We start from the raw sequence: 12,790 nt of genomic DNA on the forward strand, positions 1-12,790 counted from the left end.
GGTAGCTGATAAGGTAGCTGAAAATTAAGACCCGATAGAGAAGCTGATTATATAAAAAAATGTTTGGCAAACTAACTGAAAAGGTAACTGATTTTGATGAAATTACGTAAAAGGATATGATAATTATTTAATTGTATAAATTTAAGGGGTAGAAAGGGAAAATCAAACCAAATCAGGTACCTGAAATCTCAAATGCTACTCTAGGTAAAGATTTCATTTCAGTACTTATTTGGTTAAATAAGCTATTTGCCAAACGCTTACAAAAAAATAAGGTACCTGAAATTTTGGTCAAATAAGCTACTTTGACCAAATCAGGTACCTGAAATGTCTTACCAAACAGAGCCTTATATTCTATTAAGTTTTACAAGGTTTGTACTTCAAAGTTCTTTACTTAAGTTATCAAGTAACTAAGTTAAGAAAAAAATTTAAAACGGTACACCTAATTCACCCCCTCCCCCTCTTAGATCTTTATCGTTCCTAACTCTTCAAGATGTCATTACTATGGCGTTAACTTGTTTTATAGAAGGTTGATTAGATGATTTATAAGCTTGGTGAACTTGTTCTACATGCTCCTGGAACTTTTGGTTCATATTCTCCAGAGTGCTCATACCAAAGTCGGCACTTAGTTGAGGGATGAAATTTATACCGTCTCTTCCATTCCTTGATGGCTATTCTTGGTCTGCGATATTGCGAGTTATTCATCGCCATTTTCTCTAGCTTGCCCCGTGATTGGTAATCATCAACTTCGCTAAATAGCCCATTTGAACCCATATAAAGTACACCCCTAGAATCTTCATATAGACCATTACAAAATTGTTGGATAAGAAGCCATTCGGCCAACCCATGATAAGGGCATGATCTCACAATTACTTTAAATCTCTCTCAATCATTCATAAAGGGTTTCTTCACTGAATTGTCTAAAATCAGTAATTTTGAGCTCTCGACATGTTGGTCATCTAGGGTGGATAGAGCTTTTGCTAAAAAAACCTAAGGCTAACTTCTTCCATGTGTCAATTCCCAAAGCTGTTTTGTTCAAAATTTTCAACCATCGCTTTGCACCACTAATGAGGTGGAATGGTAAGAGGACACATCAAATTTTGTCGTGTTTGACTCCAGTTTGAGCTGCGACATCATAGTATTCACCAATGTTTTCAATATGCTGGTGTGGATCTTCACTTGGCAAACCCTCAAATTGGTTTCTCTCAACAAGTTGTATAAAGGCGGTTTTTGCAATGAAGTTTCCGGTTAGATTGGCGGGAAGAGGTAAGCCATTTGGAAGGGTATTCTCCATTGGCATTGAGTGTGCAGAAAACACATAGGCATTCTTGATTGATTTGTGAGAGGTGGATTTACAAATGGGGGGTGAGGGGAGGGATTTGGGTGATTTGTAAGATGTTCGGTGTTATTTTGGTTTGCCTCAACTCCTTGATCACAAAAAGGGTTAATAAAATCTCCCACTCCTTCAATTTCCGACAAATTTGCATCCACAATTTTCGCATATTCTACATTATCAACCACTATATCTCTATACTATAAAAGCCGGAACATTTAGGGGTTGTTTGGTTCACTATGGGAAGATAAAGTTCCTAGGAAGTTAAGTTCATGTGAATTTGTAATTCATGTGAATTGTAAAAATGTTGTTCGGTTGTCATGTGGGAAATGAATTCATGTGAGAAGTTGCACTTACCAAGGGGGGCTAGGTAAGCAACTTCCTACTTTATGGAGGAATTGAAGTTCATTGGTAAGTTCTAATTCCCATGAAATGGGCAACCAAACAACATCATATTTAAGCAATTTATGGGAATTTCTACTTCACATGATTTAAGAGGGCAACCAAACAACACCTATGGAAGCTTCTTATTGGTCCCTAAATTTTAGGGAATAAAAAATAAAGGGCCCCACCATCTTTCCCACTATTATTAAGCTATTTAATTTCTCTCCTCCTTTCTTATTCCATTCCACTGGTCGCAAAATTTACATCAATAAAGTGTATACCTATGTTTATTTTCATCGATTAAAATGAAAAGTATACAAATAGCTAAATATATAAGTTAATATATTAAATGAAAATTATAGTAAGAAAAATTAAGATCTTGGATAATTTAAAAGTAAACTGATTAAATAAAAACGGATTAATTTATTTGTTGCAATTTATTTTAAGTAATATTTTAAGTTAATTTTTTTATTTGTGTTATTGTTATATGTATTAGTTACATCAAACACTTTTATTGAATGAATTTAATAACATATAAATTAACACCTTTGTTGCAATTCTTCATGAATTATGAAACTATCTAATGTGGTATAAAATACCCATATACTATATCTCTATTACTCGAGAAACTTTAAAATACTAAATAGTAAAGAGAGTTATGAGAATGGTTTTAATACTGACGGGATTGAACCCTGATCAAAGGCATCGACTAGCGTGACTATTAGAATTATAAAATGAACCCGTGCAATTTTGGTGCACGGGGCGAAAACTAGTTACTACTAATTATCCCTTCAACAAAGAACAAGGTCCATTTGTTGTAGAAACCAAATCCGATTTAGAATCTTTGTCTAAGGTTTTGAAGATATTGTGTAGCTTGCGGAATGTCCTTTCCATCTCGGGATCGATTGACAAGTGCTCGTTGTTGGAAACTCGCATTGGCATACACACTAGAGCTGTTCAAGTGCGGGTCGGCGCGTTTAGTCCCGCCCACCCGGCCCGCTATTTAAAGTCACGGACAACAAAAATAGGCCCGCCAAAATTAATGAGCGGGTATGGACAATGAAAAATGCCCATGGGCCGGCCCACTAGGCCCGCTTTAAAAAATATTTTCCTATTTTTCTATACATGACAACAACAATAACATAAAAAAATGTATATAACTAAAAACTAATTATTATTTTTACGTAAAGTTAAGTGAAACGAGGTCGAGCCCAAAAAAAAATTTATAAACCTACTTTAATCTTGGTTGTAGATAGTTTTGTTTAAATTGACAACATATTTTTTGTTTTAATTTTGAGCCCACGAGCTCGCGGGTCGGCCCGCCTATTAAAAATGGGCGGCCTTGGACAATTAAACTTGGCCTTCTATAATGGACACGGGCAACAAAATTAGGCCCGTCAGATAATTTTTTCAAGTGTAAGCCAGTCCATATCTAGAGCTGGCAAGTCTGACCCGACCCGAGTGACCCGACCCGAACCCGAGCAAACCCGACCCGACCCGAACCCGGAAATATTGTGACCCGAAACCGACCCGACCCGACCCGATGACGACCCGTAACCCGACACGACCCGATTATCAGTGACCCGAACCCGACCCAGACCCGACCCGATATTGACCCGACCCGATACTGACCCGATTAAATTGATGACCCGACAATTATTAAGCTTAATTTTGATCAAAATGAAAGTGATTTTGTGTTTAGATTGATATGTTTAACTTAGTAATGGATTAATTAAACCAAATAATAGGTTAAAAACTAAATTTAATGGTAAAAAATTATAATAATGCGATTAAGTTACCGGACCCGATAATGACCCGACCCAAACCCGACCCGACCCGATACATCATTTGACCCGAAATGACCCGACCCGATAACGACCCGAACCCGACCCGACTCGACCCGAAAGGGTATGCTGACCCGATATGACCCGAACCCGATATGACCCGACCCGACGTGACCCGACCCAAACCCGACCCGACTGACCCGATTGCCACCTCTATCCATATCCGGCCCAAGCCCGCAAATGATCACCTGTAATACACACGCTAATGAAGAATATGAAAAATGTTCTTAAGGACCCAAGGTTTCTCAAGACTAAGGCACAAACTAAAATAAACTAACAAAACTCAAACAAACAACACGGTCTCTGGCAACAACACCCTTCTTATATAGGATTTGTCACGGGTCTTAATCAAACAAGTAAAAATACAAATGTAAGCAACCAGTGGTAGGTCAAGTATCCGTCCACAATGACGATTGTGTTAAGGTGGTTGTTGTGGTGTCTATTCTAGTTTAATGCAAGTCACAATTTTTCGGTTTGGGAATTGATAAAGTAACTAATTTTAAACGAAACTAAATAACTAAACAATAAAGAGTATGTTATGAAATATTATGGAATAATATTATATGGATGTCCATATCTTAGAATATTCTAGAGAGTATTATCTTATGGAAACTTTACCCCCATTGTATGTGTATATATATCCCCTCATGATGGAATAATAGACAGTTCTGTCTCCCTCCATTCTCTCTAACTTTCTCTCTATAATCTCTTGTCTTTATTTTACAACACGTTATCAGCACGAGTCTCAACTAATGAGCGATAAGGAATTACATTCTTAATTTGTATATAATTCATGTTTATTAAGATCTGATAATCAGGAGGTTCATATCAGATCCTGTTATTTTATTTCTCGTTAATCAAGGTATGTTTTCGTTATATTTCATATTTCTTTATTGAAATCTGATGACATCCGGGAAAAAAAAAGTGAATAAAATACTTAGTAATAATAATCATGGGTTGTGGTTACTTCATTTAGAGGGTATATCATTGCAATTATCTTGACTATATTGTTGATCTATCTCAATACAGTTTGGGACTTTCAATTATTAGTAAATAGTAAAAATAATCATACGTCTTTTATTCCTTACATATGTGGATTACCCATGACTCTCGCTTGTTTATGTAAATCGTGACTCTCACTTGTTTTATTTGTATGATGTTATATTTGTATAAAGGCATGCATTACAACTTAGTCTTTCCATATATTACCACCAACTCTCATCCTAATTATGTTAACGGAAGAAAATTTGGTAACAATCTTATCTATTTAGTGGACAAATAAAGTTATTAATAATGCAAATCGTGTGATCTTATACTGTGAGTGTACAGAATGGGTCATTAATTTATCTGTTATACATAAGCAATTTGTAAATTATAGTTAATGAATACACTTATTTTACGAAATTATTGTCCTTTAAGTGAATTAATATATTTCGAACCTCTAGTCCATTCGGAGGGTTTTTATAATGGTATATGAAATCAGCAATGACTGATGCATTAAGGGTTTAAGTCTTTGGGTAATCTTCAAGTATTAGTTAGTACAAGAATAAGCTCGTGAATAATCAAGAGCTTGGGATATACTATGCCTAGCTGGTGAGTTCAAGTTAAAAGGTACGTTTTTCTCGTACAATTTTTATTGAATTTATATGTTTTTTTGGCTCTGTATTTCAAAAGATTTATATTATAAAGATGAGAGATATGTCTATATTATGACTTTGCCTGAAGTTCAAAGTTTGAAAGGTGTGTAATAATTTAACACCGTCTCATCAGTATAATATATTCAAGTGTAAGTGGCCAGAAGTCCACGTCTATGAGTATATATGAGCCGCTGTTCAATTTAAAGCGATCTTTATAAAAGGCAAATTTATTTGCTAATTGGTTCTTGTTCACCTGAAGTTGAACAGTATAATGAGATATGAAATTTGATCCATTCCTTAAAGTGAATTTGACATCTCATAAAGACTCTGTCTGTAGCAGAGATCGAGAATATGGTGTTATGATAAGCCTAATGTTGCGGCCTTAATTGAGCCTAATGATGTGGCCTTATTGAGCCAAGTAAAAAAAAAGGCCTTAATTGAGCTTAATCATGTGGCCTTATTGAGCCAAATTTGTTCATTGAAAGAAATGAAACTATCTCATGAAAGTGAATATTTCATGAAAAGTCATATGAAAATACTCAAAGAGTAATATATTCCCTATTGGAATATTGATGAGTCTTGCTTACATATATGAGACACTTATTGTGTCCTATGTCAGATGTCACATCATTTATCTGGCCGGATATAAATTTTTAATGAGATTTACTGATACAAGTATTGCTAAAGGATTAGCATGATGAATATAGTCAACTAAATTATGGCATGTGATAAGTGAAATTATTGAGATATATCCAATTATTATTAAAGATTGCCGTGTATTTTTGGCAAACTAAGAAAGTTGACATGAAATGTTCAGATGTGACAAATTAAAGCCATCCGGGTTCTTACTATACCCGTTTTGATAAACCTTGAGTTTATCTTCAAGAAAAGATAAGTGCTGAAATTCTCTCGTGTAGAAATTGTTCCGGGTGTAAATCCAGAGCAAGTATTGTTACCACCCGTGGCTTGTAGAATAATGTCTTGAGTTGAACCCTTCTTGTCTTTATCGTTCCTCTCGGCCTCTCCTGCAACAATGAACGAACTGAGGGCTTGGCTTTGTGCCAAGCGTACTCACTCCGACGCTCAAGTCAGTAAACTTAAAGGATTAAGTTGTGTTACTTGGCTAGGTATGTATTGTAGAGAGATAAGGAAGATATTACCAGATGAATAGTGTATTTAGGTTAAGTTGTGGATCCTTTCCTCAATGAAGGTTGAGGAGTATTTATAGGCTTTTACCTTTTGTCACGTAGTGGCCAAGTGGCCAAGTGGCTAGCAGGTGGAAAGACTGATCTACCCCTCGGCCGAGGGACCTATGGCAGGCCGGCGGGCCCTGTTGATTCACCGCCGAGGGGTCTTGGATATGAGTACGCGGATATGTGTCCCGGCTGGCAGGTTGCCATGCCGAGACCCAGGCTGACAGGCCGATGGGCTGTATCGGCTAGGCGGTCTAAGTCGTTGACCTGCTGTGGGTATCTTTGACCTTGCTCAATATGTTGACTTGGTCAGCGGTGCAGAATATGCCCCATCAATTTGCCCCCAGCGTAGTCTATGCCGTGGTATGGGCTCCGATGTTCGTTTGAGCGTAAATTCTGCGTAAGTAATTTGTAAAAAAATTTCTGCATCGGCTTCTTCTGCGGCGGCTTCTTTTACCTCGGCCTGGTTTTTCTTAGGCCGTGCCATATCCCCCCTCCACATGGATGTGTAAAGGGCATCCGATGTGGAAAAAGAAAGTGACGCTTGCCGAGACCAGGGTTGAGAGTGCCGGTTGTTTTTGATTGCCCCGGCCGCTACTTACTTAGCTTGGTTGATCATGTGGCCGGCGGAGAACAGATGCTTGAGAATTTGTTGAGGAAGGTGAATAGGCGGAGAGATATGAATGGGCGTGTTGAAGACGCTTGGTCACTGTTGCATTGATTGACGTCTAACTGTTGCAACGATTGACATCCCGTGGTTGCATGTCCGACACGTGTCTGCACGCTGATTGGTTGACGCTTCATGGGCTGTTTGCTGATTGGTCCTTCTTTATGGGCTTTTCCCTATAAATAGGGCAGTTATTCCGTGAAATTGGCCACCAATTTCATTCTCCAAAATTTTTCTTCTCTCTAAACTCTCAAGGGCTTCCTTGTCCTCTAATTTTCAGAGTTGTTACCCCGGCGAGTGTTTTTCTTCAAGGTAAACAAACAAATTTCTTCACTTTTTATTTTGTTAAATAATTATTGCTATTATGTCTTCTCACGACGCCGGAACTAGCACTTCACGCGCGGAGGGTTCCCCGTCGCGTCTTGATGGGGAGGGGATACTAGACGCCATCCCGATAAGGTTTGGGGGCCCTAGGTCTCCTTCTCCCGTTGTCGATCCACCAATTTTGGAGGAAAGGGAGGATGAGGATGACGATGCTTGATGAGGATGAGAGGACTCCTTCGATGGTGGGAGGTCTGTCTATCCCGGATCATGGCGAGCCCCGCACGACCGGTCTTACCCGTGCTTGGTCCCATAAGTTCGCCGCTTGTTCCGGCGAGACATTTTTCGGAGGCCATTTCTCCCTCGGTGAGGGGTACAAGATCGTTATCCCTAAGAAGGGTCGGGTGGTCTCTGTTGCCCTCCACCGGGTCACACCGGCGTGTATATCGTGCACCGGAGTATGGGCTGCGGTTTCCTCTGAATAAATATGTCATGGCCATCATCAAAGCTATGAACGTCGCCGTGGCCCAACTACATCCGCCGCCATGAGGACGATAGTTGGCTTTGTGTGGCTTTGTCTTTTTAGGGGGAGATCCCGACACCAACTTATTCCGCCGCCTTCATCATCTACGGCCGTCAATTGCCGGTAAAGTGGGGTGGTACAGCGTGCGACGGAGGTGGCTATATCTCCGTGAACAAGCTTACTTCTTGCAAAGACTGGCAACGGCGATGGGTGTACGTTCAAGTGCCGGAGGACTACCCATTGCCTCGGTCTTTCCAGAGCCCTGTTTACTTACGGTGTGAGAACCGAGAAGAGTATGAGGAGTGTATCTCCCGGGGTAAGGCAAAGATGGATGATTCGTTGGTCCCTCTTACTGCGGATGAGCAGCGGGCGATGCGACTGTTCGATGCTGGGAAGGGATGGCTGCCCCCGACTCAGATTATTCTCCAAGATGAGCTGCTTTGCCGCGTCGGCCTCATACCGGCCCTCAACCAGGGTGAGTGGGGTCGGTGTGAGGCCCATCTTTGCCTGCTATGTTTCTGTTTTGGAGCTTTGTTTTACTTCTCGTGTAACCTTTGTTTGATTTCTTGCAGACCGGTTTGGCCAGGATCTGTCTGAGAGGACCTTGCAGAGGTTAGGGCTTGACAAGGCAAGGGTTCTCGGGGGCGTGCCAAAGAGAACAAAGAAGGCAACGTCCAGGTTGGCGGCGGCGTCTGTGCCAGCTCCCTCTTCGACACCAGTGGTTCAGGAGCCTGTGGAGGTCATCGAAATCGCTGATGGGGCGGTGACCGTTGCTAAGGCCTTTTCTCCTTCGAAGAAGAGAAAAGAGCCTCCGTCTGCTTCCATCGCTGCCGGGGAGAAGACTGACTCAGCCGGCCCTCGAACGAAGAGGGTCCAGACTGGTACGGATCTAACTTGTGGTTCGGATTTAGCTGGTTCGTTGGACATCCCAGATGACCGGCTTTCTGATGTGTCAATGCATGGTGACATGGATGCTCTGTGTAAATTTTTTGTAGATCCTCCTTCGGCAGCCGCCGTTCTTACTGAATGGCAATTAGGGAAGCAGCCTGAGAAGGTTATTGAGAAGGTTATTGAGAAGGCGGGTGACAGAAATGTCATCGTTGACTCCTCGGCTCAGAAGATTCCTCCCTCCGAGCTTGTGGCAGAGGGTGTGAAATTATATAAGAGGATGGCCAAGTGGACCCAACAAGCCGGCTCCTACATCTTGGAGCAGGAGAAGACCATGGGCCAAGCTGCGCCACTGATCGCAAAGCTTAAACTTGATCTCTCTGCCGCAAAGGGGGAAGCCGCGAAGGCTAAACTAGATCTCTTTGCTGCCAAGAAGCGCGTGGAGGAAATTGAGAAGCTGCTAGGGGCCGAGAGGGCCAAAGTTGAGGAAGCTGATGCCGCCACTGCCAAGATGATGGAGGAGCGGGACAGGTACAAGGGTGCTTATGACGCCGTGGCTGCCAAGGGAGAAAGGTGGAAGGATCTGCTCCACAACCAAAGGAGGCGCTCGGGGACGCGCAGACTGCCCTTGCTCAAAAGGAGAAGGATATTGAAATGCTTCAAGATGTTCTTCTCCCTAAAATGTGCGCCCAATTCCGGGACCAGGCCGAGGAGGCGACCAGGGAGGCAATAAAAAGACTCGTCCCCGAGGGCTCTTTCCCGTGGGATAAATTTGACCAGCTTCTGGACGAGATGGCTGATACTGCGGAGGCAGCGGCTGCAGAGAAGGCGGAGGCAGCGAAGGCGGCTCAGATAGCTGAGGCCAAGGCGGCCTACGATGCGAAGGTGAAGGAGGGTGAGAGGCTGAAGTTACTTGAAAATGTTGAGCCTTCCCCTAAGCCAGCCACCGAAGATGTCGCTGCACTGCGACGGGGGCGAAACGAGCATAGGGAGACGGGCGGTCGTCACCAGACTCACCCGGCGTCTCGGATAGCTTTAGCTGTTCGGGGGCCAATTATTGAGCCTTCTCTCCCTGCCATCTTTTTGGCGCTTCAAATCCCAAGTCTATAACCTTTTGTTTTTTTGTTTCCTCGCTTTTTGTAAAGCTTTGGTAGGTAGAGTTTAGGCTATCCTTATGGGGACGGCCGTCGTCTGTACTCTCCTTGCAATCATCTTCAATAAAGTTTTATCTTTTTGGTCCTCGGCTTGGCCGGGACTATGATCACGATCCTTTACTTATCTTCTTGCGTTATAAATTGAGTGCCTTCGTTTTTACCGTCGGCATGGCCGAGTCAGTTAGAATGCACATCTCAACTGCGTAACGTCTTTAGCATTTCTTCTAGCGTATCGGTCATTGTGTCCCCGTCGCTCTCGGCTAAAGCCGAGGTAATCGGGGTTATGGCTCGATAGCAATTCTTCTAGCGTATCGGTCATTGTGTCCCCGTCGCTCTCGGCTAAGGCCGAGGTAATCGGGGTTATGGCTCGATAGCAATTCTTCAAGCGTATCGGTCATTGTGTCCCCGTCGCTCTCGGCTAAGGCCGAGGTAATCGGGGTTATGGCTCGATAGCAATTCTTCTAGCGTATCGGTCATTGTGTCCCCGTCGCTCTCGGCTAAGGCCGAGGTAATCGGGGTTATGGCTCGATAGCAATTCTTCTAGCGTATCGGTCATTGTGTCCCCGTCGCTCTCGGCTAAGGCCGAGGTAATCGGGGTTATGGCTCGATAGCAATTCTTCTAGCGTATCGGTCATTGTGTCCCCGTCGCTCTCGGCTAAGGCCGAGGTAATCGGGGTTATGGCTCGATAGCAATTCTTCTCTTTGAGTTCCTGCCTGGTGGCAATTTGTGGAGGGGACAAACACTTTGATGGAAAACTTGGGCGATTCATTTGTTTGTTATGATCGTGCGTTGGGGTGTCCACAATGGGTTTGGACACCTCCGCCGCTATACAAAGTATTTTCTCAAGTTATCGGTGTTCTAATGGCTCATCAAAGGCACACCTCCCATGTCCTGTCACCAGTATGTACCCCGCCTCATCTCTTCGACCACTTTGTAGGGACCCTCCCGGTTGGCCGTCGCTTACCATGAATATTTCCTTTGTTGGTGGCAGCCGACTTCCTTAGGACTAGGTCTCCCATTTTTAAGTTCCTTTTGTGGACTCTTCGGTTGTAGGCTCTCTTCATCCGGTTTTGATATACTGCCAAGTTGAGGCGTGTCGTATCTCGGCTTTCTTCGACCAGTCTAGGAGGCTTTCGTGCCTTCCTCGTTTTCAACCGGGTTAAAGGTAGCCGTTCAATGTTGGTACCGTTGCTTCAATTGGTAGGATCGTTTCGAACCGTAGACTAGGTGGAAGGGGGTGTACCCCGTTGCTTCTTTCTCCGTGGTCCGAAGGGACCACAGACGCCGGTAGTTCATCGCCCACCTTCCCTTAAGGTCTTCAACTGTCTTCTTCAAACCATTGAGGATTGTTTTGTTGGCGCCTCCGCCGCCCGTTGCTCGTGGGTGGCGGACGAGGAGTACGCAAACTTGATGCCAAGCTCTTCTAACCGCTTCATTATCGTCGCTCCAAAACTCTCGGCCGTGGTCAAATACCATAACTTGGGCTAATCCGGCGAGTTATAACATTTTCCCAGATTACCTTTCGACGGCCGCTTGTGTGGTCTTTGCTTTGGTATCTACGCTTCAACCCATTTGGTGAAGTAATCAACGGCGACGATTAAGAACTTCCTTCCTCCGGAGGCCGTTGGGAATGGCCCTAGCATGTCCATCCCCCACTGTGCGAAAGGAAGGGGACTAAGCACCGGTTGTAGGTCCCCGGAGGGAGCGTGTATCACCGGGGCATGCATCCGACGATTCGTGCACTTCTTGGTCTTTGTTCGGAATCTTGAAGCATGGTGGGCCGTATAGCCAGCTCGGAGAGCTTTGTGGGCTAGTGTTCTTGCCCCCATGTGATGTCCACGATGCCTTCGTGAATCTCTGTCGGAGATCGGCTTCGGCGTCGGACCGACACACTTCAAGAGTGGTCTTATTAAGGATCTTCTCGTACGCTTCCCCTTCGAACACCAAGTACCGCGCGCGATCCTTTTATTTTGGCCGAGGGATTGCGGCCCTCCCAAGCAATTCACCCGTAAGTTTGTATTTCTTTATCGGAGTCATCCACGTTGTCTCGGTCTCTATGTTACCCACCATGCCGACGGTCTCGGTGATGCTTTTCGCATTCCTCGATATCTACCAAAGACGGTTCGGTGACATTCTTGATGGTTGAGCTGGCCAGTTTGGAGAGAACGTCGGCCCGGTTGTTCTCGGATCTGGGAACGCAATGGATTTGGAAAGATTTCAACTTTGCTATGTCGGCTTTTACCCTCTCTAGGTACCTTACCATTCCGTCGTCCCGAGCCTCAAACTCCCCTCGATTTGGTTAGTAACCAACAAAGTGAGTCCGTCTTCAACACAATGTGTTCCGCTCCGGCAGCCCTAGCTAGCTCGACTCCGGTTATCACCGCCTCGTATTCGGATTCGTTGTTCGAGGTCGAGAAGGTGAATTTCAAGGCGTACTCAAACTCGTCCCCGTTTGGGCTGATGATAAGGATGCCGGCTCCTGAGCTGTTCGTCGTGGAGGAGCCGTCGGTGTAGACCTCCCATATGCCTGGGTTTGGCTCTTCCTGATATGTGCATTCGGCCAAGAAATCTGCAAGTGCTTGCCCCTTTATCGAAGGCCTTGGTTTGTACTGAATGCCGAAACCAGAGAGTTCCACCGCCCATTTGATGAGCTCCGCCGGATTGTTCTAATTTTTCCAAAGCTTTCTCCAATGGCTGATCGGTTAGGACCGTCACGGGGTGTGCGTCGAAGTAGGGTTTTAACTTCCTTGTGGCAACGACGACGCGAAGGCGCTTTTTCAATTAGTGGGTAATTTCTCTCGGCGGGCAACAAAGTGTATGGTCGACAAAGTAGATTGGGTGTTGCTTT

At 43.9% G+C, this 12,790-nt stretch overlaps 1 non-coding gene across 1 annotated transcript; it reads left to right on the forward strand.

Annotated features, from left to right (window-relative positions):
- Positions 1–838: 838 nt before the first annotated feature.
- LOC141615978 (small nucleolar RNA R71) lies at positions 839–940 on the forward strand. Its single transcript, XR_012530360.1, has one exon. It is a non-coding gene; the product is annotated as a small nucleolar RNA R71 (small nucleolar RNA).
- The last annotated feature ends 11,850 nt before the right edge of the window (positions 941–12,790 follow it).

Source organism: Silene latifolia, chromosome 11 (assembly GCF_048544455.1).
Source record: "Silene latifolia isolate original U9 population chromosome 11, ASM4854445v1, whole genome shotgun sequence".
Classification (NCBI taxonomy): Eukaryota; Viridiplantae; Streptophyta; class Magnoliopsida; order Caryophyllales; family Caryophyllaceae; genus Silene; species Silene latifolia.